Genomic DNA, 13,347 nt, shown 5'->3' on the forward strand with positions numbered 1-13,347 from the left:
TGGTTTAGGTAAGAACTTTAAAAAATAGAACACCAAAAGCATAATCAAAAGGAAAAAATAGTGGATTGTACCTTATTGAAAATGTTTTATTCTTTAAACATTTCCATGAAGAATACAAAAAGACAAGATGTTTAATAAGAGAACAAATTTTAAATTATATATCAGTGTAGGCTGTAATATCCAGAACTTATAAAGAATTGTTACAAGTCAATAATGAAGCAATTAATCAATTTAAATGGACCAATATACATTACATAAAATTTTTTTTCCAAAGAAAATATACAAATTGCCAAATTTTATGTAAAAACATGTTCAGTATCAGCCATGAGAGAAATACAAATTACAATGAGATAGTAGTGAACAGCCACTAGAATGGTTATAACTGAGAGACAACAAGTGTTGAAAACATGCAGACAATGTGGAACCCATACACGTTAGAACTGGGAATGTAAATATTGCAGTCATTTTGAAATAAAAATATAATTGGCTATTCCTCAAGATTTTGAACATATAATCAACATACAAAACCTAAATTTTACTCTCATGTATGTATGTAAAAGGAAATTTCTACAGCAATAAAAATATTTTTATATGAATTCTCAGAGAAGCAAGATTTATAAAATGTGCAAGTAGATACAACCTAATATCTATCAAGTTGTAAAAGAAAAATAATACATTATCTCTGCAAACATTACCACTTCATAAGGAGAATTACATAATGATGCATGCTTCGACAGGAATGTAACAAAAATATTAAGCTATGTTAAAAAAAAGACCCAAATGACCACATCATTTATTATTCCATTTATTATAAATCTTTATAATAGGCTCATGTATAGAGATGTAAAATTTACTAATTTTTGTCTAAATCTGTCATGCTAAAGGAAAGAGAATGAAAATAGAATTCATTTTTCTTTAAAAAGATGGAAATATTTTAAAGTTATATTGTAACTGATTGCATAATTTTAAACTTACTAAAAAGCTAGAAAATTTACACTTCAAACATGTGATTACTATGTCATATAAAATATATGCCAGTAAAGCTCTTTAAAATACAAGCATGTCAACAGATGTTAAGGTTGTTCTGACTTTCAGAAGCCTGTCATGAATCGTGAAAACCAAATACATTTCTTATCCATTTCAAGGAATAATAAAGGAAGGGGAAGAGGCAAGGTAACATGCTGAGATTTGGGCTTCTATTAACCTCATTACCCAAATAGTGAACATAGTACCTAAGAGCTAGTTTTTCAACATAATGTTAAATTTGTCTTTCCGTTCGACCTTTCAGAGTCCCCAGTGTCTATTGTTTCCATCATTATGTCTGCGTATATTTATCGTTTAGCTCCTACTTATAAGTGATAACATTTGATATTTGGTTTTCTGCTTCTGCATTAATTCATTCAGAATAATGGCCTCCGGCTGCACTAATAGTGTTGAAATAAACATACAACTAATAGGGTTGAAATAAACATACAATGGCCTCCAGCTGCACTAATAGTGTTGAAATAAACATAGAAGTTCAGATGACTTTTTGCTAGAATATATATATATATATATATATATATATTTTCCTTTGGCTTTTCTCCACATCCCTGCCAATATCCATTTTGGTTTTTTGTTTTTGCTTGGTTGGGATTTTTTTACTTTTTAATAATAGTCATTCTGACTGGTGTGAGATGGTATCTCATTGTTGCTTTAATTCACATTTCTCTGTTGATTAGCAATGTCGAGCATTTTTTATGTTTGTTAGCTGCTTGTATGTCTTCTTTTTAAGAAGTGTTTATTTATGTCCTTTGACCACTTTACTGGAGTTATTTGTTATTCTGTTGATTTAAGTTCCTTAAAGATTCTAGATATTAGTCCTTTGTTGGATGCATAGTTTGTAAATATTTTCCCCCATTCTGCAGGTTATGTGTTTACCCTGTTGACTGTTTCTCTTGCTGTGCAGAATTCCAATTGTCAGTTTTTGTTTTTGTTGGATTTGCTTTTGAAGTCTTAGTCATAAGTTCATTTCCTATGCCGATGTCTAGAAGAAATTTTTCTAGGTTATCTTCTAGGATTTTTGTTTTTTGAGGTTTTATATTTAAGTATCATCAATGTTGTGTTAATTTTTGTATACAGTGAGAGGTATGGGTCCAGTTTTCTTTTTCTGCATATGGCTAGCCAGTTATCCCAGCACCATTTATTGAACAGGGTGTCTTTTCCCTATTGTATATTTTTTGACTATTGAAAAGACCAGTTGGTTGCCGATGTGTGGATATATTTCTGGGCTGTCCATTCTGTTCCAGTGATATATGTGTCCATTGTTTTTACCAGCACCATGCTGTTTTGTTTAATATAGCTTTGTACTATATTTTGAAGTCAGGTAATATGATGTCTCTGGCTTTGTTCTTTTTGCTTAATATTGCTTTGGCTATTCAGGCTCTTTTTTGATTCCAGATAAATATTAAGATTGCTTTTGTAAAAAATTTCTGAAAATGGCTTTGGTAATTTGACAGAATTGTGTTGTGTCTGCAGATTTCTTTGGGTAGTATGGAAATTTTAATAATATTGTTTCTTCCAATTCATGAGCATGAAATGTTTTCCCCCTTTCATCTGCAATTTCTTTCATCTTTTTTTGTTGTTGTTTATCTTGTAGAGATCTTTCACCTCCTTGGTTAGATATATTTTTAGGTATTTAATTTTGTATGTGTGGCTATTTTAAATTTGATTGCATTCTTGATTTGCTTATCAGCTTATATTTTATTAGGGTATATAAAACCTACTGAATATTTCACATTCGTTTTGTATCTTGACATATTACTGAAGTCACTTATCATGTCTAAGAGTCTTTTGGAAGAATCCTTCGAGTTTTCTAGGTATAGAATCATATCATCAGCAAACATAATTTGACTTCCTTTCTTCCTATTTGGATGCCTTTAATTTCTCTGCCTTGCCTAAATGCTCTGGCTAGGACTTCCATTACTATGTTGAATAGGAGTGGTGAGAGTGAGCATATAAGCATAACATTAATACAGGTCTTTTTGACCCTCAAGCTCTGAACAAGGAAAACATGAAGGCAAAGACAAAGATAAAATACAGTTAAAAATGTAGTGGCTAACTGAAAAATGCATGCCACAAGGAACACAGAGCACAGGCTCAATAATTTTGGGATTGTTTTTGTCATTGGTAGATTTATTTGTTTATTTATTTATTTATTCACTCATTCATTCATTTAGTTGACTTTTAATCATAAAATTGCACATGTTTATGAGATACAGTATAATGTTTCAAAATATATGTAAATTGTATAATAATAAAATCAGGGTAGCTAGCATGTCCATCACCTCAAACCTTTATAATTTCTTTTTGGTGGTAACTTTCAAGATTCTTTTTTCTAGGTAATTTGAAATACACAATACATTGTTATTACCTATAGTCACCCTGATATGAAATAGACACAAGAACTTATTCTTCCTATCTAACTATAACTTTGTACCCATTGGCCAATCTCTTCTTATCTTCCCCCTTCCCCACGACCACTGGTAACTGCCATTCTACTCTTTACTTCTGTGAAATTCACTTTCGTAGATTTTGTAGATTTCAGATATAAGTAAAATCAAGGTATTTGTCTCTCTGCCTCTGGCTTATTTTATTTAATCCTATGTCCCTCAGATTCAACTGTGTTGCCCCAAATGACAAGATTTTATTTCTTTTTATAGCTGAATAGTATTCCACTGTGTAGACATAGCATGTTTTGTTTATCCACTTATCCATTTATTACATCTCTTCAATTTATTTGGCCATATACTCAGTAGGAGTATTTCAGGGTCATATGGTAGTTCTATTATTAATATTTTGAGAAATCTCCATATAATTTTGTTCTTTATCAAATACATGTTTTGCTAGTATTTTCTCTCACTCTGTGAATTGTCCTATTTGAATAGTGTCTTTTGTAGTGCAGTTTTATTTTTCATATAGTTCAATGTATAATTTTTTTCTTTCATGGATAATTCTTTTGATATATTAAAGAAGCCCATCCCAATGTAATTCAGATTCTGCCCTATGTTATCTTCTAGGAGTTTTGTAGTTTTGCATTTTACATAGGTCTGTGATCTATTTTGGGTTAATTTTTGTGAAAGTTGTGAGGTCTGTGTCTAGGTTTTTTTTCTTCTTTTTGCATGAGAATGTCCAGTTTTTCCAGTATTGTTTGTTGAAAAATTATCTTTTCTTGGGGCTGGGCGTGGTGGCTCACGCCTGTAATCCCAGCACTTTGGGAGGCCGAGGTGGGTGGATCACAAGGTCAGGAGATCGAGACTATCCTGGCTAATACGGTTAAACCTCATCTCTACTAAAAATACAAAAAAAATTAGTCAGGCATGGTGGTAGGCTCCCATAGTCCCAGCTACAGGAGCTGAGGCTGAGGCAGTAGAATGGCATGAATTCAGGAGGCGGAGCTTGCAGTGAGCCAAGATGGTGCCACTGCACTCCAGCCTGGGCGACAGAGCAAAAGTCCATCTCAAAAAAAATAAAAAAAATTATCTTTTCTCAATTGAATTACCTTTGCTCTTTTATCAAAGAGAAGTTGAATATATTTTTTGGGGTCAACTTCTGAGCTGTTTTGTTTCATTAATCTATTTCTCTATTCTTTTGTCAGTACCACATTTTTTTATTACTGTAGCTTAATAGTAATTCTTAAAGTTGGGTAGCATTGTTACCACAACTATGTTCTTCCTCAATATTTTGGCTATTCTGCATCTTTTCCTTTTCCATAATAACAATAAAATTAGTTTGTCAGTATTCACAGTCTAACTTGATAGAATTTTGATTGGGATTGCATTGAATATGCATGAAGTATGGAAGTAAAGATATTCTAACACTGTTGAACCTATTTATGAATGTGAATGATCACTCTATTAATGTAGATATTTAATTTTTAATCAAAATTTTATAGTTTTTTTATATAGATCTCATACTTATTTTGTTAGATTTGTACCTATTTTATTTGTTTGTTACTAGTGTAAATGCCATTGTGTTTTTAATTTTAGGTTCTAATTATTATTGATACAGAGAAAAGCAATTGACATTTGTATAATAATCTTGTGTCCATCAAAGTTGCTGTAATTGCTCATTATAATTGGTTATTCTAAGAGGTTTATTTTGTTTTGTTATGCTTTGGGATTTTTGTGTCATGGCAATCAGGTCGTCTGTGAACAAGGAGATTTTCTTTTTTCCCTCCCAGTCTATGAACTTTTAATCTTCTTATTCCATTACCTAGAGTTTATAGTATAAGATTGTATGGGGATGTTGAGAGGAGGCATCTTTGGCTTGCTCTCGATCTTAGCAGGAAAGTATCTAGTATTTCAGCATTCAGTATGAGATTAAATGCAAGTTGTTTTGTAGATATTCTTTATCAAATTGAGATAGTTTCCCTTTATTCTCAGTTTATGGAGAGTTTTTATCATGAATCAGTTTTGGATTTTGTCAAATGCTTTTTTGACATTGATGTGGCTATATGATTTTTCTTTAGATTATTAATATAATGAACTAATTAATTTGTTTTTTGAGACAGTCTTGCTCTGTTGCCCAGGCTGGAGTGCAATGGTGTGATCTTGGCTCACTACAAGCTCTGCTTCCTGGGTTCATGCCATTCTTCTGCCTCAGCCTCTCAAGTAGCAGGGACTACAGATGCCTGCCACCATGCCTGGCTAATTTCTTTTTTTTTTTTTTTTTTTGTATTTTTAGTAGAGATGGGGTTTCACTGTGTTAGCCAGGATGGTCTTGATCTCTTGACCTCGTGATCTGCCCACCTCGGCCTCCCAAAGTGCTGGGATTACAGGCATGAGCCACTGCGCCAGGCCAATTAATTTATTTTCAAATGGTGAACCAACCTCGAATGCATGTGATAATTCTCACTGGATTTTGGTGTATAATTCTTTTTATATATTTTTGAATTTCATTTTCTAATATTGTATTGAAACTTTTTACATCTATGTTTATGTGAGTTATTCTGTGGCTGTTTTTCTTGTAATGTCTTGGTCTGGATTTTGTATCATGATGATATTGGCCTCACAGTGTGAGTTTAGAAGTATTCACTCTGCTTCTATTTTCTGGAGCAGACTGTAGAGAATTGTTATAATTTCTTCCTTAAATGATTGGTAGAATTTATTAGTAATCTTGTCTGGACTTAGTACTTTCTGTTTGGTAAGGTTATTGATTATTGACTCAAAATTTCTTTTTTTCTTTTTTTTTTTTTGAGTTAGAGTCTGGCTCTGTCGCCAAGGCTGGAGTGTGGTGGCGCGATCTCCGCTCACTGCAAGCTCCGCCTCCTGGGTTTGCGCCATTCCCCTGCCTCAGCCTCTTGAGTAGCTAGGACCACAGGTGCCCGCCACCACGTCTGGCTAATTTTTTGTATTTTTAGTAAGATGGGGTTTCACCATGTTAGCCAGGATGGTCTCGATCTGACCTGGTGATCTGCTCGCCTCGGCCTCCCAAAGTGCTGGGATTACAGGTGTGAGCCACTGTGCCCAGCCAAAATTTCTTTAATAAATATAATTGCTATTCAAATTATCTCTTTTTGTGTGAGTTCTGATAGGTTATTTCTTCTAAGGAGTTTTGCTATTTTATTTAGGTTATCAAATCTGTGGGCATAAAGTTGTTCATAATATTCTTTTTCATGCTTTAAGTCTTAGTGAGATCAGTAGTGATAACCCCTCTTTCATTTTTAGTATTAGCATTGTGTCTTCTCAAACTAGAAGAGAAATTTTTCAAAATGAAAAAAAAAATTTGATAAATTCTCAAATTTTCCATGATCTGCAACTGTAAGTACATAGTAAATACATGAAAACAGATGTTTGACAGAGCCTGCTAGGAACCTCTTTCCTGTGGCAAGATGGCATGCCTCTCAAGATGACAATCTCAGGCCATAGAAATGTGAAAAAGAAAGAATGTGTTCTGTTCTCAGTTGGGAGCCATCATATGACTGTACCCCTCAATTGCACACAGTCATCTTAATGTGCATCTTTCTAGACGGAAGCTGCATCTCAGGGGCTGCCACCCAAGCCATATGGGCCAAGGAAAGACTTGAGTCTGTTATTCATTTTAACAAATTATTGTAGAAAATGGCTAGAGTTTTTTTTGAATGCTATTTGTTCACATTTTATTATATAGAGTAGTTCCTTAGTATTCCTGGGAACTTGATTCCAGGACTCATTTCCGATACAAAAATCCATGCAGGCAAAAGTCCCTTATATAAAATAGCATGGTATTTACATATAATCTATGTTCTACACATTCTCTCATATAGTTTAATCACTAGATCACTTATACTACCTAATACAATGTAAATGCTATATAAATAGTTGTTATACTGTATTGATTAGGGAATAATGACAAGAAAAAAATGTGTACATGTTTATTATAGATACTTTTTATAAAAACATTTTTGATTCACAGTTGTTTGAATCCAGGATTGTGGAACCCATGGATGAGAGGGCCAACTTCACCCATGTTTGGGGTCACAAATGTGTATTCTTCCTATGTTGGTAAATCGAAAGTCATTTTGCATATTAGTTCAACTATTTCTTCTCTGACACTTTCAAAAAACTTGAAAGAATCAGAACAAGAACTGAGAAAGGGAAGGGATGCTGATTGAGAGTTGGAAGGTTGCACATTTTCACAGAATTGTAGAATAAAATTATAGCAAACACACTGATAGAAAATTTCCTGCAACTGTCCTCAAACAGAGCAGTGATTGGTAGGACAGGAAAGAGAAAGGTGGAATAGATTATAAATTAAATGGAGAAGAAAAAGATAAATCCCAGTACTAATTTGGCAACCCATTTCAAGCAAGGAAAATGTAGATGTCATATACCTGCTTTTTCTGAATAATTTTATTGCCCTATGCAATAGGAGCTGTCATCACTGCAGAACCAAGGTCACCTGTGGAAGGAAGCTCCTTGCTGAAGCCAGTTTTCTATCAGATCATCCATCAGGCCTAGCAGGTACTGCTCTGAAATAAGAATGTAACAGTGACCAAAAACAACACAAATTTTACAATCTGGTGAGGCAAAGAAATTTTTATAAAATCATCACACAATTAAATATAAATTTAAATGGCAGAAAACTCAATGTCCAGTAGAAAAATGGTAAATTTATGACATTCTTTTGATTTAATATTATGCAGTCACTGAGTTCATTTCAAATAATTGTAAAATTTTCACAATAACAGCAGATAATTTTAAAGTACAATATAAAATTACAGATTATAATCTTTATTTTATAAAAATAAATGCATATTTTGCCTCAAATTGTGGCTCAAATTATTACCAAGCAATAGAGGCTTGCTGCCCAATGCACTACAAGTCAATACTATGACACAGATTTTTTTTAAAAAAGGTGTTTTTTTTTTTTAAATTGACTCATAAGGCAACAGAAGTCTAGCTTAAATGCATCTTCATATGCTGGCTTTATGGTAGTAATTTTATTAGGAAAACATTCATGGGGCGAATTCTGAGATTAGTAGGTTAATTAGTGGATAGTCATTTGAGATGACTGAATCTCAAGAAACTTAAATTTTCTTTCGCTCTTTCTTAATGATGAATGCATTCATCATATATAAATGTATACCACGGTCTAGAAAGAAAAAAGCCAATGATAAAGAAGGTTGGAATCTTGTGTTTATTCATTAGTTGCCACAGGGAATGGGGCATTAAAGCAAATTAACAATATGAAAATGTTTATTATGGGATATTTTAGTCTATTTATTTTAAAGTTGCTTAGATTTAAACTTTGTATTTTTTGTTTTTCTTTTATTGACACATAATGTTTTACATATGTATGGGATACATGTGAGTATTTGTTACATGCATAGAATGTGTAATGATCAAGTCAAGGTATATAGGATATCATTTTGAATATATATCATTTCTATGTGATGAGAACATTTCAAGACCTCTCTTTTAGCTACTTTGAAATATACAATATATTGTCAATACAAGTCACCCTAGCCTTCTACTGGGCATTAAAACTTACTTTTTTCCATGTAAGTGTGTTTTTACCCATTTGTCAGCCTCTCTTTATTTCTCCCTCCCACCCTTCCCCACTTCTGGTATCTATCATTCTATCCTCTATCTCTATGAGATCAAGTTTTTAGCTCTTATGTATGAGTTGAGAATATGTGATATTTGAATTCCTGTGCCTGGCTTATTTCACTCAACATAGTCACCTCCAGTTGCACCCATGTTGCTGCAAATGACATAATTTCATTATTTCTTATGGCCAAATAGTATTATTCCATTGTGTGCCTGAACCACATTTTCTGTATCCATGGCTCATTGAAGACACACTGGTTGATTTTGTGTCTTTGCTTTTTTGAATAATGCTGTGATACACATGTGAGTGCATGTATCCCTTCGATACACTGATTTAGTTTCCTTTGTGTAAATTACCCAGTAGTGGGTTTCCTAAATGATCTGAAAGTTCTATTTTTACTTTTTGGAGAAGTATCTATACTGTTTTCTATAGTGGTTTTAATAATTTACTTTCCCACAAAGAGTGTATAAGCATTATTTTTCTTCATATTCTCAACAGCATGTATTATTTTTTGTCTTTTTAATCTTAGTCATTCTAACAGGGTAAGATGATGTCTCATTGTGCTTTTGATTTGGATTTCCCAGAGGATATTAAGCATTTTTTCGTGGACCTGTTTTCCATTAGTGTGTCATCATTTGAGAAATATCCATTAATGTCCTTTGACCCCATTTTAATGAGATCTTTTTTTATTGTTGAGATATTCGAGTTCCTTATATATTCTAAATATTGGTTGTCAGTTGAATACTTTGCAATATATTCTCCTATGCAACAGTTTGTCTCTTCACTGTTTTGTTTCTTTTGCTGCGCAGAAGCTTTTTCATTTATTATATTTCATTTTGTCTATTTTGCTTTTAGTTGGCTGTGGCTGTGAGGTCTTAGCCATAAAATCTTTGCCTAGACCAAAGTTCTGATTTTTTAAAAATGTTTTCTTCTGGTAGTTTTATACTTTTAGGTCTTATGTTTAAGTCATTAATCCATCTTGGGTTGACTTTTATGTATGGTGAGAGGTATAGTTTCATTCTTTGGCATATGGATATTCAGTTTTCCCAGCACCATTTATTGAAGAGGGTATACTTTCCTCAGTACACGTTCTAGCTTCTTTTGTTGAAAATCAATAGGCTATACAAACATATGTGTATTGCTGGATTCTCTATTTTGTTCCATTTGTTTTTGATTACTTTCACTATTATGGTTTTTTTTTGGTTTCATACAAATGTTAGATCTGTTTCTTTATTTCTGTAAAAATGATGTTATTTTGATAGCAATTGCATTGACTCTAGATTTCTTTGGACAATGTAGTCATTTTAATGATAATAATTCTTTCTATCCATGAGCATGAGATTTCTTTACATTTGTTTGTGTCCTCTTCAATTTCTTTCATCAGTATTCTTTAGTTTTCTTTGTAAAGATTTTTCATGTCTTTGATTAAATTTACTCCTGGGTAATTTATATAGCTATCGTAAACAGGATTGCCTTCTTGCTTCATTTTTTGACTATTTATTATCAATGTAGAGAAGCACTACTGATTTTTGTATGTTGATTTTGTATTCTCCAAAGTTGCTGAATTTGTTTATGAGTTCTATTATTTTCTTTTCTGTTTTTTTTTGTTTATTTTCTCTTTTTGTTGTTGTTGTTGTTGTTGTTGCTGTTGTTTTAGATGGAGTCTTGCTCTTTTGCCCAGGCTGGAGTGCAATGGCATGATCTCAGCTCATTGCAACCTCTGTCTCCTGGGTTCAAGCGATTCTCCTGCCTCAGCCTCCCAACTAGCTGGGTCTACAGGCACGTGCCAACATGCTGGGCTAATTTTTGCGTTTTTGGTAGACACAGGGTCTCACCATGTTGGCCAGGCTGTTCTCGAACTCCTGGCCTCAGGTGATCCATCTGCCTCAGCACCCCAAAGTGCTGGGAATACAGGCATGAGCCACAGCACCTGGCCTTGTTTATGAGTTCTTACAGTCTTTTGTTGCAGTCTTTTTAGGTTTTTCTATATATAAGATTATGTCATCTGCAAAGTGGACACTTTGACTTCCTTCTGCAAGTCAATTTGGATGTCTGTTATTTTTTTCTCTTGCCAGATTACTGATTAGGACTTTCATGTTCAATAAGATTTGTGAAAGTGAATATTCTTGTATAGTTCTAGGTCCTAGAGAAAAGCTTTCAGCTTTTGTCTGTTCAGTATATTGTTAGCTTTGGGTTTGTCACATATGACCTTTATAATTTTGGAGAATGATCTTTCTATGCCTAGTTTGTTGGGGGAGTTTAATATGAACAGATGTTGAATGTTTTCAATTGCTTCTTCTACCATCTATTGACCTAGTTATATGGGTTTTGTCCTACATTCTACTGAGGCAATTTATTTAGTGTATTGATATGTGTGTGTGACCATCCTTGCATTTTTGGTACAAATTTCACTTGATTGTGGTGTATTACCTTTTGATGTGTTGTTGTATTTGGTTCGTTAGCATTTTATTAAGGATTGTTGCATCAATGTTTATTACAGATATTGGCCTGTTGTTTTTGGATCCTTGTCTGGTTTGGTTTTAGAGCCTCTCAGAATGAGTAAAGCATTCTTTTCTCTTATGTGTTTTTGAAATAGTTTGAGGAGGATTGGTGTTCATTCTTTTTTTATAAACTTGGAAGAATTCAGTAGTTAATCAATCTGATCTTATTTCTTTTTTTGCTGGGAGACATTTTATTACTGACTCAATCTCATTACTCATTGATTAGTTCAGTTTTTCTACTTCTGATTCAATCTGGATAGGTTGTGTGATTATGGAAATTCAATCATTTCCTCTAGATTTTCCCGTTTGTTAACATTTATAATATTCTTTGATTATCTTTGGTATTTCTGTGATAGCAATTATAATTTCCATTTTTTTTATTTTGCTGATTTGGTTCTTATCTCTTGGTCAGTCAAGCTAGCAGTTTATCAATATTGCTTATATTTTTTAATAACATACTTATCATTTCATTGATTCCTTGTATTTCTTTCTTTAGTCTCTCTTTAGTTCTTCTCCAATCTCTATTATTTCTTTCATTTTGCAAATTTTGGGTTTGGTGTGTTCACTTTTTTTCACTTCCTTGAGGTGCATTGTTAGATTGTTGATTTGAAATCTTTCTGGTTTCTGATCTAGATGTTTATTGCTATAGCCTATCTGTTCTTAATGCTTTTGCTGTATGCTATAGACTTTGATATGTTGTGTTTTCTTTATTTCTTTCAATACTCTAAAAAATGTCCATCTTAACTGTTAATTGACCCAATGGTCATTTGGGATTGTGTTATTTAATTTTCATGTATTCATATAGTTTCCAAAGTTTCTCTTGGTGTTGATTTTTAGTTGTATTTTAGAGTGGCTTGAGATATTTGCTACAATTTTTTAAATTTGTTGTTGTTGTCATTTGTTGTTGTTGTCATTTGTAGCCTTTTTTTTTTTTTTTTTTTTGAGACGGAGTCTCGCATTGTTGCCTAAGCTGGAGCACAGTGGCATAATCTCGGCTCACTGCAAACTCCGCCGCCTGGGTTCAAGTGATTCTCCTGCCTCAGCCTCCTGAGTAGCTGGGACTACAGGCACATGCCACCATGTCCGGCTAATTTTTTGTATTTTTGGTAGAGATGGGGTTTCAGCGTGTTGGCCAGGATGGTCTCGATCTCCTGACCTCGTGATCCACCCGCCTCGGCCTCCCAAAGTGCTGGGACTACAGGTGTGAACCACCGTGCCTGGCCCATTTGTAGCCTATTTTTTTTAAACGTTGACATTTGTAGTCTGTTATGGAGAATGTGCTAATAAAAAGAATGCTTATTCTGCTGTTGTTGGATAAAACGTTTTGTAAATGTCTATTAAAATCATTTGGTCTAAATTCCAGTTTAAATCCAGTGTTTGTTTTTTGATTTACGGTTTCAATAATCTTTTTCATGCTGAGGTGGGGTGTTGAAGTCTCCCACAATTGTTGTATTGCAGTCTATAGTCTATCCCTCTCTTTAGATGTAGTAATATATGCTTTATGAATCTTGGTATTCCAGTGTTTGGTTAATATATGTATTTAGAACTGTTATATTCTGTTGCTGGATTGGTCACTTTATTATTATTTAATGAGTTTCTTTTCTTTTTCTAATTTAAATTCTGGTTTATGTGATATAAGTACAGCTACTTCTGCTTATGTTTAGTTTCTCGTTGCATGAAATATCTTTTTTCATGCTTTTACTTTCTTGTCTATATGTGTCTTAATAGGTGAAGTGAATTTCTTGTAGGCAGCATGTAGTCAGACCATGTTTTC

General features: G+C 33.3%; 1 protein-coding gene across 1 annotated transcript in view; it reads left to right on the top strand.

The window, feature by feature from the left end:
• Positions 1 to 13,347, top strand: part of LOC116480858 (RUN and FYVE domain-containing protein 2-like) — a 120,013-nt gene that overhangs the window by 88,008 nt on the left and 18,658 nt on the right. Inside the window, 1 exon segment of the mRNA XM_058437021.1 lies at positions 7,891 to 7,982. The gene's annotated coding sequence lies outside the window, so the exon portion shown is untranslated.

The sequence above is a fragment of the Hylobates moloch genome, unplaced genomic scaffold (genome assembly GCF_009828535.3).
Source record: "Hylobates moloch isolate HMO894 unplaced genomic scaffold, HMol_V3 SCAFFOLD_3, whole genome shotgun sequence".
In the NCBI taxonomy this organism is placed as follows: domain Eukaryota; kingdom Metazoa; phylum Chordata; class Mammalia; order Primates; family Hylobatidae; genus Hylobates; species Hylobates moloch.